This window comes from Numida meleagris, chromosome 14 (assembly GCF_002078875.1).
Source record: "Numida meleagris isolate 19003 breed g44 Domestic line chromosome 14, NumMel1.0, whole genome shotgun sequence".
In the NCBI taxonomy this organism is placed as follows: Eukaryota; Metazoa; Chordata; class Aves; order Galliformes; family Numididae; genus Numida; species Numida meleagris.
In genome coordinates, this window is record NC_034422.1 from 10,892,152 (window position 1) to 10,906,377 (window position 14,226).

At 43.4% G+C, this 14,226-nt stretch overlaps 1 long non-coding RNA gene across 1 annotated transcript; it reads right to left on the minus strand.

Moving 5' to 3' along the window:
• LOC110406607 lies at positions 3,135-13,879 on the minus strand. The gene is made up of 2 exons (XR_002443517.1): positions 13,828-13,879; positions 3,135-5,310 (listed from the first exon to the last, which is right to left on the minus strand). It is a non-coding gene; the product is annotated as an uncharacterized LOC110406607 (long non-coding RNA).

Here is a 14,226-nt window from a genome sequence, read left to right on the forward strand (position 1 = left end):
ATGCAGCACATTCACCTGCCTGACTCAAAGCAGACAGCTTCTATTTCACATGCTCATGCCTCCAAATAACAGCAGGCTGAACCCAAATTAAGTACTTTCAGATTCCAAACAGCCACATGGGTTCATTGCTTTCATTACAGCAAGAACATTTTTTCTCTCAATCCCAGAAGAAAAAGCAGAGACCGAAAATGGAACCTTCTCTTCAGATATTTCATGATACACAAAAGGCTTTGCTTTCCTAAATGGTACAAATCCCTACAAAGAGTGAGCAGCCCCCACTGATTCCTGCAGTGATGCTGAAAACTTTTGTCAGGAACCTGGCCTAATTAACTTGTTATTTTATGTTCGTTCTGTTTACATTTCCAGCATTAAAGAACATGTCTGAGAAAGCAAATTAAGCCTTACTGTCTGGCTAGTGTAAAACAAGCTACTCTACACAGCAACGGGGAATGTGGACATCGAGGAACGAAATGCAAGGATGGCACCAGCACAGCAAGGACTCAATGCAGACCTACTCAGGTATACAGGACCAACACTGCAGATTTACATCAGTGTATTTGCAGCATGTTCCCCACAACCTGTGCCTAACTTCCTTCATCAGTGCAACACGAACCCTCCCAAGACAAGGGCCATGCTTCAGAAAGACTGGTCACTGCTCCTCTGCACTGTGCAGGAAAGCAGAACCATTTGGAAGAGAGCTGTGCCCGGGAGCACTGGGGCAAATCTAGTTCTTACAGTGTAAGTTATATATAACATAGATAACCTGCATAGATATTTAAGAAGTTTTTAAAATGAAGCCAAAACACTGTCTGCCGTCAACTTGAAAAATTTAAGACTTTTCTTTTAACTTGCTTTGCAACTTAGCTTACGGCAAAATGAAGTTTTGGAATCTTGAAATTTCCTGAAGAATGGGGATTTTGGTTTTACACCAGTTTTTAGTACAGTTTCCACCTTTCTGTATCTCAGCTTGGGGTTGATTTAAAGCACGCCATTAGAAAGGAGACAAACACTTTAGGCTTAAAGACTCCCATTGATCCACCACATGCTTCAGTGAGTTACTGTTGGAAATGTCTACCTTATCTCTAACCATTCTATCCCCTTCTGTATTAAAGGGTAATCCACGTTCAGACAGACAGAGGAGACCTGAGTAAGTCAAATGAAAGGATTTTGCTATGAAATAGCATGATTTGGGAAAACAACTTCTGCTTCAAATGATTTTTGGTGCGCTTCTCAGCTCAAAAATGTCTTTTGGTTGAATCATCATTGACAATGCCATTAATCTTGATTATTATTAGTCATTGAGTGCTATTTCTAATGAAAACTTTCACTGCCTTAGAAGCTGGAGTTCTCTCCTTCCTAGAACCAAAATAATCACGAGAGCTTAAAGTTCAGAGAAATGGTCAGTCAGCCTTATATAACTCTTGGGTTTCATTAGCAAGTTATTTGATAATAACTTCTTACTACATTTTGAATCCTTTGTTAAAATCATTCACTTAAAGGCCATAAAGCTGCCATACAAACCATATCCTTTAATGTCCTTAAGTTCCATTTTCACAAATAAAACATACACACATTTCAGAGTTCTCACTTCTATACTTAAAAACAATTAGAAAGTCAAGAAATTCATTAAAAGCGTGATGTGAGGAACTGTCTGGTTAAAGCGAGTTTGCTGCTACCAGTTCTCCTGGATTTCTTCTTGACATTTCCACGCATTGCACGGCAATTTTCAGTGAAGGACAAAAATGATCCCACCATGAAGACTGATGTGCAACACGTGAGTCATCCACTTCAACATGCGTTTCAACAGCAAATGAAAATGGGATCTACAGTTTAACAAACAAAACTGTGTAGCATGTCTGAAATAGCATGAGAAGATGAGTTTCTCTTTGCACTAATACATTCAACACAACAGGTTGATTAAAAATGTTCATTTAGAAAGGAGATGCCTTACCGAACACAACACAATCAGAGAGGACATTGGATGAAATAACCTCTATTTACCCTGAGCACCAACGGGATGAGCAGCTTTTCATAACCCACCTATCATTCTTCACATCAAATTAATGAAGCTCTTCTCTTGAAAGGCACAAATGTTTCTGGAGGATGGAACATGTACCAGGCCTGGTAAAAATAATGGTAAGTCTCATTAGTAGCTGTTGAAAACGCATTCATTGCTGGGAGTCAAAAGTTCAAATGCTGCTTTATACTGTGATCTACAGGGAAAAAGTGCCAGGAATACAGAGATTTCTAAGGATGACAATCAGATTAAATGGGTTCAGAACCAAGGCCCCAGTTGGGATATCAGCAATTGAAAACTAAAGCTATATGTATTCAAACAAACAGTGCAGAGTTTACTAGGCATAGCTAACAGAACTTCGTCACTGATCTGTTCTTCCAAAACATGCTGGGAATGGGCCCTAGGGTTTGTGCACAGTGGGCCATGAGGACACAACATGGCAGGCTTCCTTGCAAATACTATTTCCACAGCTAAGGAGGTAGGACATCCGTTCCAGAGATCCTTGTTCTTGAGCCTCAGCCTTAAGAGACAAGGAGTCTTCTGCTCTCTTGGCCACAGTGCAGTGCCCAAGTACAAGTGGATGTGGTCTCCAGCACCTTTCCTGCTCTTCTTGAGGGATATAGTTTAATAGGCATAGTGGTGATGGGCGGCGGTTGGACTAGATAATCTTAGTGGTCGTTTCCAACCTTAATGATTCTACAATTCTCTTAGCAGGCCCAGAGGACAACTGTTTGTATAAAGGAAAGGGGAATATTGAGGCTTTTTTCTTAGCTCTAGAGCCTGGCACTGTGGTTGTAGTCCATTTGTGTAAGATTGGCTTGGTGCAGCAGCGTGGCATGACAGGATGGTTGGCTGTAAGATTTGTGGAGATCTTCTTATTCAGTTCCCTCTCTAAATAACCCAGATGTTAAGCCACCTGCTTCTCAGTCTCAAAAACATGGAAGCTGGACTGCATACAAAAAAGTTCATTGCTGGGGAGTTGGACTAGATGGCCCTCAGAGGTCCCTTCCAACTCTAAGGAGTCTATGATTCTATGAAATAGAGAACCTGGTAAAAAGATTTCACCAATAATTAAAGTAACATCCCTAACAAGCTGCATAATGAGTTAGGAGCTCACTATAAGCACAAGATCCAAACACATACTGCCCGGAGTGCTTTATATCCTGGAGTCAGCATCACTTCTTTGACTTATGGGAAGTAGATCTCACCTTGCTGATGTGACCATGCTGTGGATTAGTCTCCCCTTGACCATGACATATAGAGAACAAACAATACTGTTCAGTATGAGCTTCGTGCAGATGCTGCAGATGTCAGCCCCACAGTCTGCAGAGCCCTCCTTTCAAAAACTCCATAAGCACAATTGATGTATGTTGCCATAAGCAACTGTATGGGAGGCTGAGGGAATTGGAGAGCCTGAAGCCACATCAGATAAAAGCCTTTGTGCCTGGAAGGTGTGTTTGTCTGTGGACTTCTCTGGATGGAGCCTGGTGGTGTTTCACTTGGCTGCCAGCTTGAACAGCTCTCCATGCTCAATGCATCCCACGCTCTGTTTTATTACACTTCAAACCCACTTTGTTTGCAAAGGAGGAAAAGCTGTCAGAGGCCATTAATCCAAACAGAATTTAATCTCTCAAACAGCATTTACTCAGGCAGAGCTGCTAAATCTATATATTAAAAAACTGTTGACAATTAATTAAAATGCTTCTCTGCTAAAGTGTGAATGGGGCTGCTCTGCAGGGCATTGTAGTGTGTATCAGCATCCTCTCCCTGGGACACACACCTCTGCTTGGATTAGAGGCAAAGCAAAGTTTTCTCTCCTGGCATTCCTGCGCTGGCAGCTCTGCTGCATCTTGGCAGTGGGATGACTGAAAGCACAGCCGTGGGAAGACAAAACCAGGGATGATACAGATAATGAAGAGCATCACAATCCTTTGCAATGTTGCAGGGTGGCTGCTTAGCAAAGAGCAGATGGGAGCCCGGAGGCTTAACACCTAACACAGCTGAGAGGTATTGGAGGCATTGCACAGCTGGAGGTGAGAAGACAATCCTGGGGCAGCAAAGGGCTCTGTAGTTCTTAATAAGGCAAAGCAATGAGGTGGAAGAGGTTTTGGGGAGGTCACTGCAAAAGGAAGAAACAGCCTGCACGTTCAGGACTGCCCTAAGAGTACATGAAATAGAGAGAGAATGACATTTCCAACCAGCAAAAGTGCATCTCCATGATTGTTCAGTTGTCATCACAAGGATCAATTTTCCCACACTGTCCTGAGGAGTGTGACATTTCTTTTAAGTTTAGGTCAGAGCTATTGTAGCTTCACATAAGATGGAAGCAGCTGCAGAATGATTATTGTCTGCATTGCTGCTGCTAACAAAATGCTGCTCTATAAAAGACTAAAGCTGCAAAATTGGAAATCCCAGGGGCTGGTAACTGACATTGCAATGGCCAAAGCAGTACCCAGGGCACCAGAGCCCTGCTGCTTGGCTTCCCAACCCTCTTCTTTCCCCATCCAGCTGTCACCAGGAGCACATGGTGCTGGATGATCCCCATCCCACTTTCATACAGCAACACAGCCCATGCTGTGATGGGGATCCTTCATCCAGAGAGGCTCAAAGATAAAGAAGAGGAAAACAAAGGGGACTTTGTCCCAGTGATTGAATCATTTGAGCCCAGCAATACTTTGTTCCCTTTTCTGTGAGCTAGAAAATATCCCCAACCACAGGATTCTGTACACACTGCAGCTCCTTTTCTCTCCCTTCTTCCCCACAGGCTGTTTTCTGTGGAGTCTCACACAGGACAACCCAGAACCATTCCTGTTTCAATTACCCCGACCTTGTTTTCTCAGCTGACATCAACAGCCTCATCATCTTGGCTGCAGTCATTGCTTTATAACATTGGAATTCTCCTTGAAGCAATTGGTAATGGCCACAGGTGAGATCTCACCTGATCTCCCACTCCTACAGAGAGCAGGCTGGTTGTTAGGGTAGAGCCATGTGTCTAGTTCCCATTAGAATCTGCAGTAGAAAATGCTTTAGATAGATGAGAAACCAGAAGTCTTAGTGTCCAAATCTCTCCCATTTCTCCTTGCAAAGCACATGTTATGGAAAACCATTCAGATTTCCACAGCCTCCACAGCTCTTGCTTCCTCCAGAAAGCTGTAACAAGCAATGGGATTACATTTCCTCTGTTGTTTGCAATACCCTTGTAGGAGCTGAAAAGGAGCACTTTTTTCCTTTTTGGATGTTTGCCCTTCAGCTGGCAAGCAGGCATTCATTTTGTTCCTGGGGGTTGTCAGAAGCTGAAATGAAAACAGGTAATTTGAATATTAGCAACAATTTCAATTCATTAACATCCTTTACTGCCAAACACCTGTGCTGACCAGCACCATGGATTGCAAGAGCAGCCAGAGAGAACAGCAATTGGGGTTTAATTGGAACAACGTGATGAGTCTATACAAACACCCATGGCACTGAATTTTTATTTTGGGAACAAAATCATCGGTCCTAAAATCTCCCCTAACTTAATCCTCATAGTCTTAAGATATTTTCCTCATCACATTAAGCTTCTTTCTACTGTGTCTGCCTATAAACTTTGCACAAGAGAAATTACTTAAATTTCATATAAAAAATTCAGCTTGGAAATCTGTTCCATTTCTGTGCATGCACAAAGGGCCATATCCATCATGTCATAGAATGGATTAGGCTGGGAGGGACCTTAAAGACATCAGGCAAGACTGTTTCATTTGGAGGGTTTTTGTTTTAAATTGCTGAGCGCTTTGATTATTACCGAGCAGCATAACTCCCAAAGTGCCCCGTGGTTGGGGGCCTTTATACCCTGCTGTCATTTCAACAAAACACTGCACAGAGGAAAAAATATGGGAAAATCAGTGACATGTTTCTGCAAAACCTTGTTACAAACCCAGCTCCAGCCCTCTTGGGCTGGGCAGCTCTCAGGAGTCTGCCTTCAGAAGTGCTGAATCCACCACTAGGTTCCCTTCCTCTTCTCTCAGTGGGATAATCACTCTATTGTTTCAGGGAGACAATTAAGCTCACTAACTCCTTTGTTCTAAAAAGATCAAGAAATATTCTCTGCTATTAGCAATTCAATCAGAAGCTGAAAGCTTATTGCCCAAACAGACTTTGTCCACCTGTACCATTGGCTGTGCTCAGCCGTCAGTGCAGGTAATGGGAGTTTGAGGTGACAACAGTGCTGCCTGCTCAATGTCTTGCAAAGGGAAGAATTTTGGCAGGCCTGGTGCTAGCTGTGAGCCCAATGCCTCTGGGCAAGGATGAGACATCTAAAGGCCATATCCTCTTTAACATCTTTATCAATGATATACACGATGGGATCGAGTGCACCCTTAGCAAGTTTGCTGATGACGCCAAGTTGAGTGATACAGTTGACACAATAGAAGGAAGGGATGCCATCCAGAGGGACCTGGACAAGCTCAAAAAGACCTGGAAAGAACCTAATGAGGTTCAACAAGGCCAAGTACAAGGCATAACCTCTTCTAACCTAAGCCATTCTATGATTCTATGATCTGCACCAGGGCTGTGCACTGGGTGAGAAGATCCATCATCAAGCTGGGGAGATGCAGAAGGAGGTGAGCAGACCCCACTGTGTTGGGAAATGTGATGTATGGGCTCCCCACGGAGGTGCTGCAGAGATGAGAGCTTTTGGTTTTCAGGAAGTCTCAGAGCGAAGTCATTGAAACTTCAACTTGCCAGCACTGTGCAACATGAGCTTTGCACAATGTAAGTTATTTCCCGTTTGTTTCTTGGACAGGCCTCTCCCATCAGACATGCCATTAGCTAATGGCTGACATTACACTGTTCAATAACAATAAACACACATTTTCCGTCAGTGCTGAGGATCCCTTGCAGCAAACACCCCAGGGTCTTGTGATACTCCATTTCCCATTTGGCTGTGACTCTTTCTGATGTTAAACCATGTAATTCCTCTTGGTCTGTGCCTGTCTGAGATCTCAAGCAACACAGATGTCTTTGTTTTATTATTGCCTTAACTTGTATGTGTCAATAACCTTGGGCTCATGGGGGCTTCATTGCACTGCTGTGCACTGTATGTACCACATCGCCACTTTGTACAATGAGTGCTCCCAGGACCAGAGGTCATTCCATATTTTTCAGTCTGTCTTGTCAATAGCTCATGGATCTACAAGACCCTAGAGAAGCTGATGTTGGATTCAATCCCCGCAGCCTCTGTGATTGCAGTTTTCTAATGAATTAAACATTGGATGAATTGGTATTAATGTCTGATCTAAGCTGGCTGTATACTGTTACCTGGTTAGACGGTCGCTTCTAGGGATGGATAATTTCATCTCTGTGGCTCCAATGACAGCAAAGGCAGCTTGGATGAGTATCTTAAATCAAATAGATGGCTTTTGTAGGGAAAAGTATGTGAGATGAATTCCATTCCCACAGGCAAGGTCCCAGCAACTTGCCATATCTCCATCCACGTATTCCAGAAGTTAAGGGCCACCTCATCCATATCATCCAAGTCCTGTCACGAGAAAGCTCCATTCTACCCCTTAACACTGACCCAGCACAGTCTCTTCTTGAGTGCAAGTCCTACAAGCATTGCAAACCAGATCCCCACACTTAATAAATTTATCCGCTCATTCCACTGTTCTGTGCCTCAGAAACATGCATTTTCATGCCCCACTTACTCCACATGTTCCCTTATTCTCTTCAAGATCATTCACTCCTAACTTGCAATAGATTCTGCAGCTCCACATCATCTCCCACTGCCTGTCCCCTTCTGCTTCTTTGTTCTTGTTTCTCTAATCTTCCTAGACTAGTGGCAGTAGTTTATTTTCTTCTCAAAGGTCCTTTCCTGCTCATGGTCTTGACCACTGGCTCAGTTTTGTCACTATCAATCAAGCTGACGGTATTCAGCATACATTACCTAACTTCCTACGGTGTAGAACCCAAGAGTTTAATTTGACTGGCGCTGCTTAAGAGCTCTTTCAAAGCCTCTTCTGCAGAGATGCTGAGCTAACATTAATGGCAGAGAGCTGTAAAGGAACCAAGGCATGCTGACTCCTTGCAGCGCACTGCTCCATTCCTTCTCCTGGAAGAGGAGAGGGAAACCACAGGAACTGCACCATCGAGTTCTTCTGGGGGATTCCAGTAATAACCGATTGCATTTAGCAAGAAGCCCTGAAAGGAAATACTGGAAATCCCAAGATAAGGGTTGGTATCCGTTACATTTATCTTTCTATAAAGGGAGTTGGACTGAAACAGCTTCACAAAGATAATATTGCTGTGTGCTTATTCCAGGTCTGACTGTTAGCGTAAACAGCAGATCCTGATACAGATCTCTGGGTGCTGATAAGGCCTTCACCTGAATTTTTTGGCAATATTAAATTAGCAGGTCCAAGAATTAAGTGCTGACAATTCTATACACTTGTTCCCAGTAAGCACAACCTTTGGAAGGTTGCACAGTGGTTTCTGTGACTCTCAGCAGTAATACCAAGACCTGAGATGGCCAGCCTCCAGTCCTTGTGCCGTGTGGTTTTGAATCCATCTGCACAGGATTTTCCAGAAAGGTAGACAACATGAACTATAGCTCTTCAGCAGAATAATAAACAGACAGTTTCTATCTGACAAGCTAAGAAATACATAATGCATATACATAACCTACTGGAAGGTCAACGGACAAGATGATGCACAAGGGAAGACAGGAACACAGCTCAGGAGCATCATGTTTCCTAAAGGTTGCCAATCACCTAGACCTCTTACTTCATTTTTTCTCTGGTACAATGACTCTTATTATATTTTCCTGCACACAGGAGCAGCTTTGGCCTGGAAGGACTGCAGCATAGCCCTCCTCTGTCTTGTTTGGATACTGGAAATGTAGAGAAGGATCCTATCAGACCTAATACCATGCGTCAGCTTGCATAACCTTAGATCCTTCCTTCATTCATTGACCAAAACCACAGTGCTCAAAGTGTTTTCATAGCATAACTTCCAACAGGAACCACGGCAACATTGCCACGTCCCCCAGTTTGCAAGTCCTCAATAGCTGGAGGGTGGATACGGATATTAAGCACTCCACTGAGGTGGATGGAAACCTCTTGCTTTATTTACCAACAGACTTCAGGTGCAATTTATCCATTCCAACAGCACTGGCAAAGCCTGCACAGTAATTTTCCTTGGGCTGACCTCACTTGTACAAGCTGAGCACAGAATTATGCTCTCTGCTGTTAAGACTGCTGCTGCAAAATCCTTCCCAAGGCCTTCCCAAGGCTTTAGCACCAGACGAGGTGTCTCTTTGAGTTGAGTATCCCCTGGAACCGATGGCAGAGGGCAACCACATTTCCCAGCCACGTGATGGCTGTGCAAAAGCAGCGAACCTCCTAAACTTCATCTGCTGATCTGGAGTGTCTGGAAATCATTAATTAGGAACAGTGCTGATTATACCTTGCTTTTTTTCAAGGCCACAAGCAGAGCTGAGCAAAGAACTTAAAGCTAGTCCTTCCATTAATTAATTAATTTCAGCCCAGATTATGCTGCTCAAATGCAGCGGGGAGATCAAATTGATGCTATATCCAAAATTGTGTGTTTAAAAATAAAAACTAAATTAAAAAAACTAAAAAAAATTAAAAAACTAAAACTTAATTTTTAAGTGGCCTTGCGCTGGTGAGATTGTGCTACTCCAAGCAAGATCCAAGCCCTTCTGCTTTGCTGGGACTGGCTGCACAGCTGTGCCCTTAGTGAAAGCCGTGCTGAGGTTACAGATAGAGCTTTTCAGCTGTAGATCACCAGTAAGAAAAAACTGAGAATTTAATTTTGTTTTCTTCACTTATTTATGATTTTCCTCGTTGAAAAGTGATTTTCTGGGAAATGTTCTGGTGGTGAACTCCATCATTCAGAAGCCTATCGTGTGAGGAGTCTGACAGGTGCAGACAGGATGGTACAAATTCCTAAATCTTGCTTTTTCCAGAGATCTTCCAAACGTGCTAATGTAAATACCTGGGCCTGTATATACACGTTGAGCTGCAGGAGAGTGTCTTGCACTTTATTTATGCTGAAAAACATATCTCTAGAAAATAGAGCTTTATGTAAATCTGTGTTTTGGCTTTTTCCCCATCTGGGAGTTTTTTTTGTTTTTTGTTTTTTTTCATTCTGCAATGGAATGCATGCATTTCTTGATTTCGAGGTCAAAACTGGCCTTGAAACAAATACACGTGGAAAATGAGTTTTTCCTTCTTACAGCATTCCAGTTTAGAACAATTTATCATGTGTTTCCTGCAGATTTGTTACCCGCACGCCTCCATCTCCTCCTCCTAACATGCGTTTGGTCTCCTGTTATTTGGCTGTATTTTCAGCTCTCTATCTTCTTCTTTTGCCTGCTTGTTACTGTGCATGTCATGTCTTGGTGTTTTAAACAGTCCACTCCTTCCAAAGATGGGTGAAAGTTGAATTTTAACTCTGTTCACTGCTCTGGGTCTCCTGTTTCTGCTTTTCTCGAGCTGTTTGTCTCCAAAAGCTCTGCTTCTGTCATAGGGATTCAGTTGCCTCGTGTTTTCCAATCATCAGGAAAAAGAAGTAAGGGGCTGAGAAGCAAACAGACATCCCTCTCACATAAACCTCAATTCCTCAGGAAACAAGGCTAAAAAGTGAGGGTCCCCTCCCTGCAAGAAGTCCATACCCACCACAGCAAATGCTAACAGCTGGATGAATTTGCTGACTGTGTGATACAGCATGCCTTTCACCAGCATTAAATAACTAAATGCATCCTTCGCATGGCTGCGGGTTTCTTTGCAGCCTTCCTATTCTGTCCTCAACCCTTGATAAACAAAGGATGGAAACATCCCCTGTCAGCCTCCAGCATGGCATGGAAATTTGCTCTGCCTGCAGTAAAGCCATGGCAGCCTCCATTCCTTGTACAGTGCTATGGAAGTGGCGCTCACTGTTGTTAGATAGCGTTGGAGCTGAATTTGCATTCTTGGGGTTATTAATTCTTCTTCCAAATGGGTTCTTACACAGCAATCGACACAACGGCATTTGGGCACTCTCCAGCAATGCACTAAGCAGCGTGATTAACAGTCAACTGCTGTTTGTTCTCTCACCTGTGCGGAGGGAGAGGTGTGTACTTTGCAGTGCATTACTTTGCAGAGTCCTGCTTTAGTCAATAATATGGATGCTTGGTGGGACTTTTAGTCTTCCAGAGCCTTGAAATGGAAATTCCCTGTTTTCTCCTTAAAGTCAAAAACACCAAAAAGGCTCTTGGTCTCTAATGCCATTTTTTTTTTCTCTCCAATTCAAACACAAACTACAAGGTAACTTTTGAAATAGAAAGCATTCAGCTCCACTGTGCTGAGATGGAATTTTAATAGAGAGGCTTGAAAACAAATCTGCTCTTGTGTCATGCTGATAACCTGGGAGATCTGCTCCCACCCCTGGCTGGGAGGCAGAGACCCCATCACGCTCTTCACTGACAGCCTGGTGACAGGGAAGCTACTCCAGCATCGAAGCTACCGCTGGGAATCAGCATTCTCCTTCAGCTTTTTCCATGACTGCAGATGCTGAGGGAGAAAGGGAGTATCAGAGGGAGATATAAATGAAAAAAGAAGCCATAATGCTGAGAAAGAGTTTAAAATAGGCTGGAGCAGTGGGACAGGCAAGCACTTGGCAAGGGCCTGTGGACGGGGAAGCTAATGTCAGCATGTGGCTGCAACGGTGCCCAGGGGATAAGAAACATATTTCTGTGATCAGCTTTCCAAATAATATTAAATTCCTTAATATATTTCCCCACCAGGGCGGGGAACAGAAGCATGGGAGCCACAGAGCTCTCCAAGGGGAATCCAGTACTATTACATCCTTACGTGATTAGCACATACGATTCTGCTGGGACCAGCACCACAGCATTTAGGAAAGGCAGGAAAAGCAATGAGTTGTTTAAAGGCAAATCCACAGAGCACAAACTGGCAGCTCAACACTGAACATTGTTTTTGTGTGGTTGGTTTTTTGTTTTGTTTTTTTTTTTTTTTAGCCTGAATCTTCTCAGGCATGACTGCATGCAAGCATGTAAGCAGGGGAAGGAGTCTTGCTCTGGCTGAGGATGTCTTCTGACAGGTCCCAGAATTAACTCCTTCTTCCCAGGTCCTGCCTATGGGTGAAAGCAACCTAACGTATTTTGCTTCGGGAGCTCATCTTGCACCATGGTCTCCTAGTCCTTCATCACTCATAATAGAGCTTTGAAGGTGTGAGGTCATTTAGAAAGGCCAGCTTCAAAATCCTCATGCTATTGAATCATAGAATAGATGGAGTTCAAAGGGACTTTCAATGGCCACCTTGTTCAACATCCCCGCAATGAACAGGGACACCTACAGCTGATCAGGTGCTCAGAACTCCATCCCCCTGACGTTGGGTGTCTCCAGAGATGGTGCCAAGAATCCTTATGGGCTGAGATTTCTAATGTGCTCAAGGTGACCATCCCTCCATGCATGTAACTTGGTCTTGCCAACACAAGACATTCCTCTCAGCCCTGTGGGTCTGCTGTACTGGGAGCGTGAACCAGACTGAACTGGCCAGTCCCAGAGAGGTGACATAGGGCACTTTGTGAAAAGTGAAAGCAAAGAGAACGTAGCCTTGTTGTATTTTACTGTCACTTTGATTCTGAACCCTCAGGATTCAGCACTGCCTTGGTCCCATATTGCTGCACCTTGCTGCAACTTTCAGTCACAAAATTTGAGGAGAATAACAAGTAGCCAATATCAAACAGTCACAATTCTTCCCACAAATCCTCTTAGATACGAATGAATACAGACACTGAGCCAAAGAAAACTCATTCCTGAGAGCTCATGCAGGAAAATCTCCAGACTCCTTGGGATTATAAAAGAAGAAAAATATCAAAATGATTAAAAAAATGGCATAAAACAACAACAAAAAGAGAAGCCTTTCAACACTTAGATGGAAAGCCAAGATCTCCAGACAAAATTTCATCAGCTCTTGGTTCTGCCTCACCAAATATATTAAGAATAAGCACCAGACCTGGACAGTTTCTCCCACCATGCAAAAGATCTACTGAGTACAAGGAGTCCAGAGGTATAGTAACAATGACAGTGCCTAGTTCTTGATTTCTCATGCTCAAAAAAAACAACAGGGAAGTTCTACTGTGAAAACCACTGAAGCATTTCATCATACAAACACCCACACTGCTTCTCAAGATGACCTCTATTCCTCACTGTCATACAAACACACAAAGCTGGGATAATTATTTTTTCCTCTTTCCCCCCCCCCATTAGACACGATGAAATAATTTGAAAAAAAGTCAGTAAATCAAAAAGATGATGATACTGTAAAAACCAGCCCATTTCAGAAATAATAAAAATAGGTAAAACTCAATATAAAGCACTTCCAAGTCATTTCAGAAGTAATTCCAGATTTATTGTCTTGTTTATTTATTCTACTGATGTCAATATAAAACACCATTTTCATTTGCTGACAAATACAACTCCTGAGTAGCGTGTTTCTCCTCTCTGGAGACTCACAGGATCTCCAGATGCTTGGTGGCACTCTACCAGATGTGGTATGCATTTATCTCTGATCAAGATACATGCTAGATCTGGATCAATATACAGCACATCATCAAGATCCACTGTGCTGACTTGCAGATGGGTGGGGGCCTGTGCTAAAGCATTCAGTAGGATTAAATCCCAACACCCGAAGTCATAAAATAAACCATTTCTAAGGACTAGCAACAGCAGATATTGCTGTTTTAAACAAGTTTCAGGTCACCCAAGAAACAGAGAGATCACAATACATTAAACGAAGAAGGAATCACTTACCCCCTTCTGAGGATCACAGCTCACCAAACACTCCAAAGGAAGCAGACTCCAAGTAGAGATTCTTCCCTTGCAGCTGCCAGCCCTTAAATGAGATTAGGGGTCTGCCCCTTCCAGTTCCACATGTGAATTGCTTCCACCTGTGCTCCCAGGGCTGGCTGTGACCCTACACCAGCTGCTCATCACTGGTTCAGGCCATGGCCTAACAGTTCCCATACACCACTCATCTCCCTCCCTCCCTTCCAATTAGAAAGAGACCTCAGGGAAGGATTGGATCAGGAAGGTGAGTTTGGCCATTGTATTGTAAAGGAGAAGCGTTGTCATGGCCACTGTGGTGCTAGACATCTGTGTGAGTACCACCATAGCACGCAGGTCTCTGGGCTTGTCTGGGGTCTCCAGAGC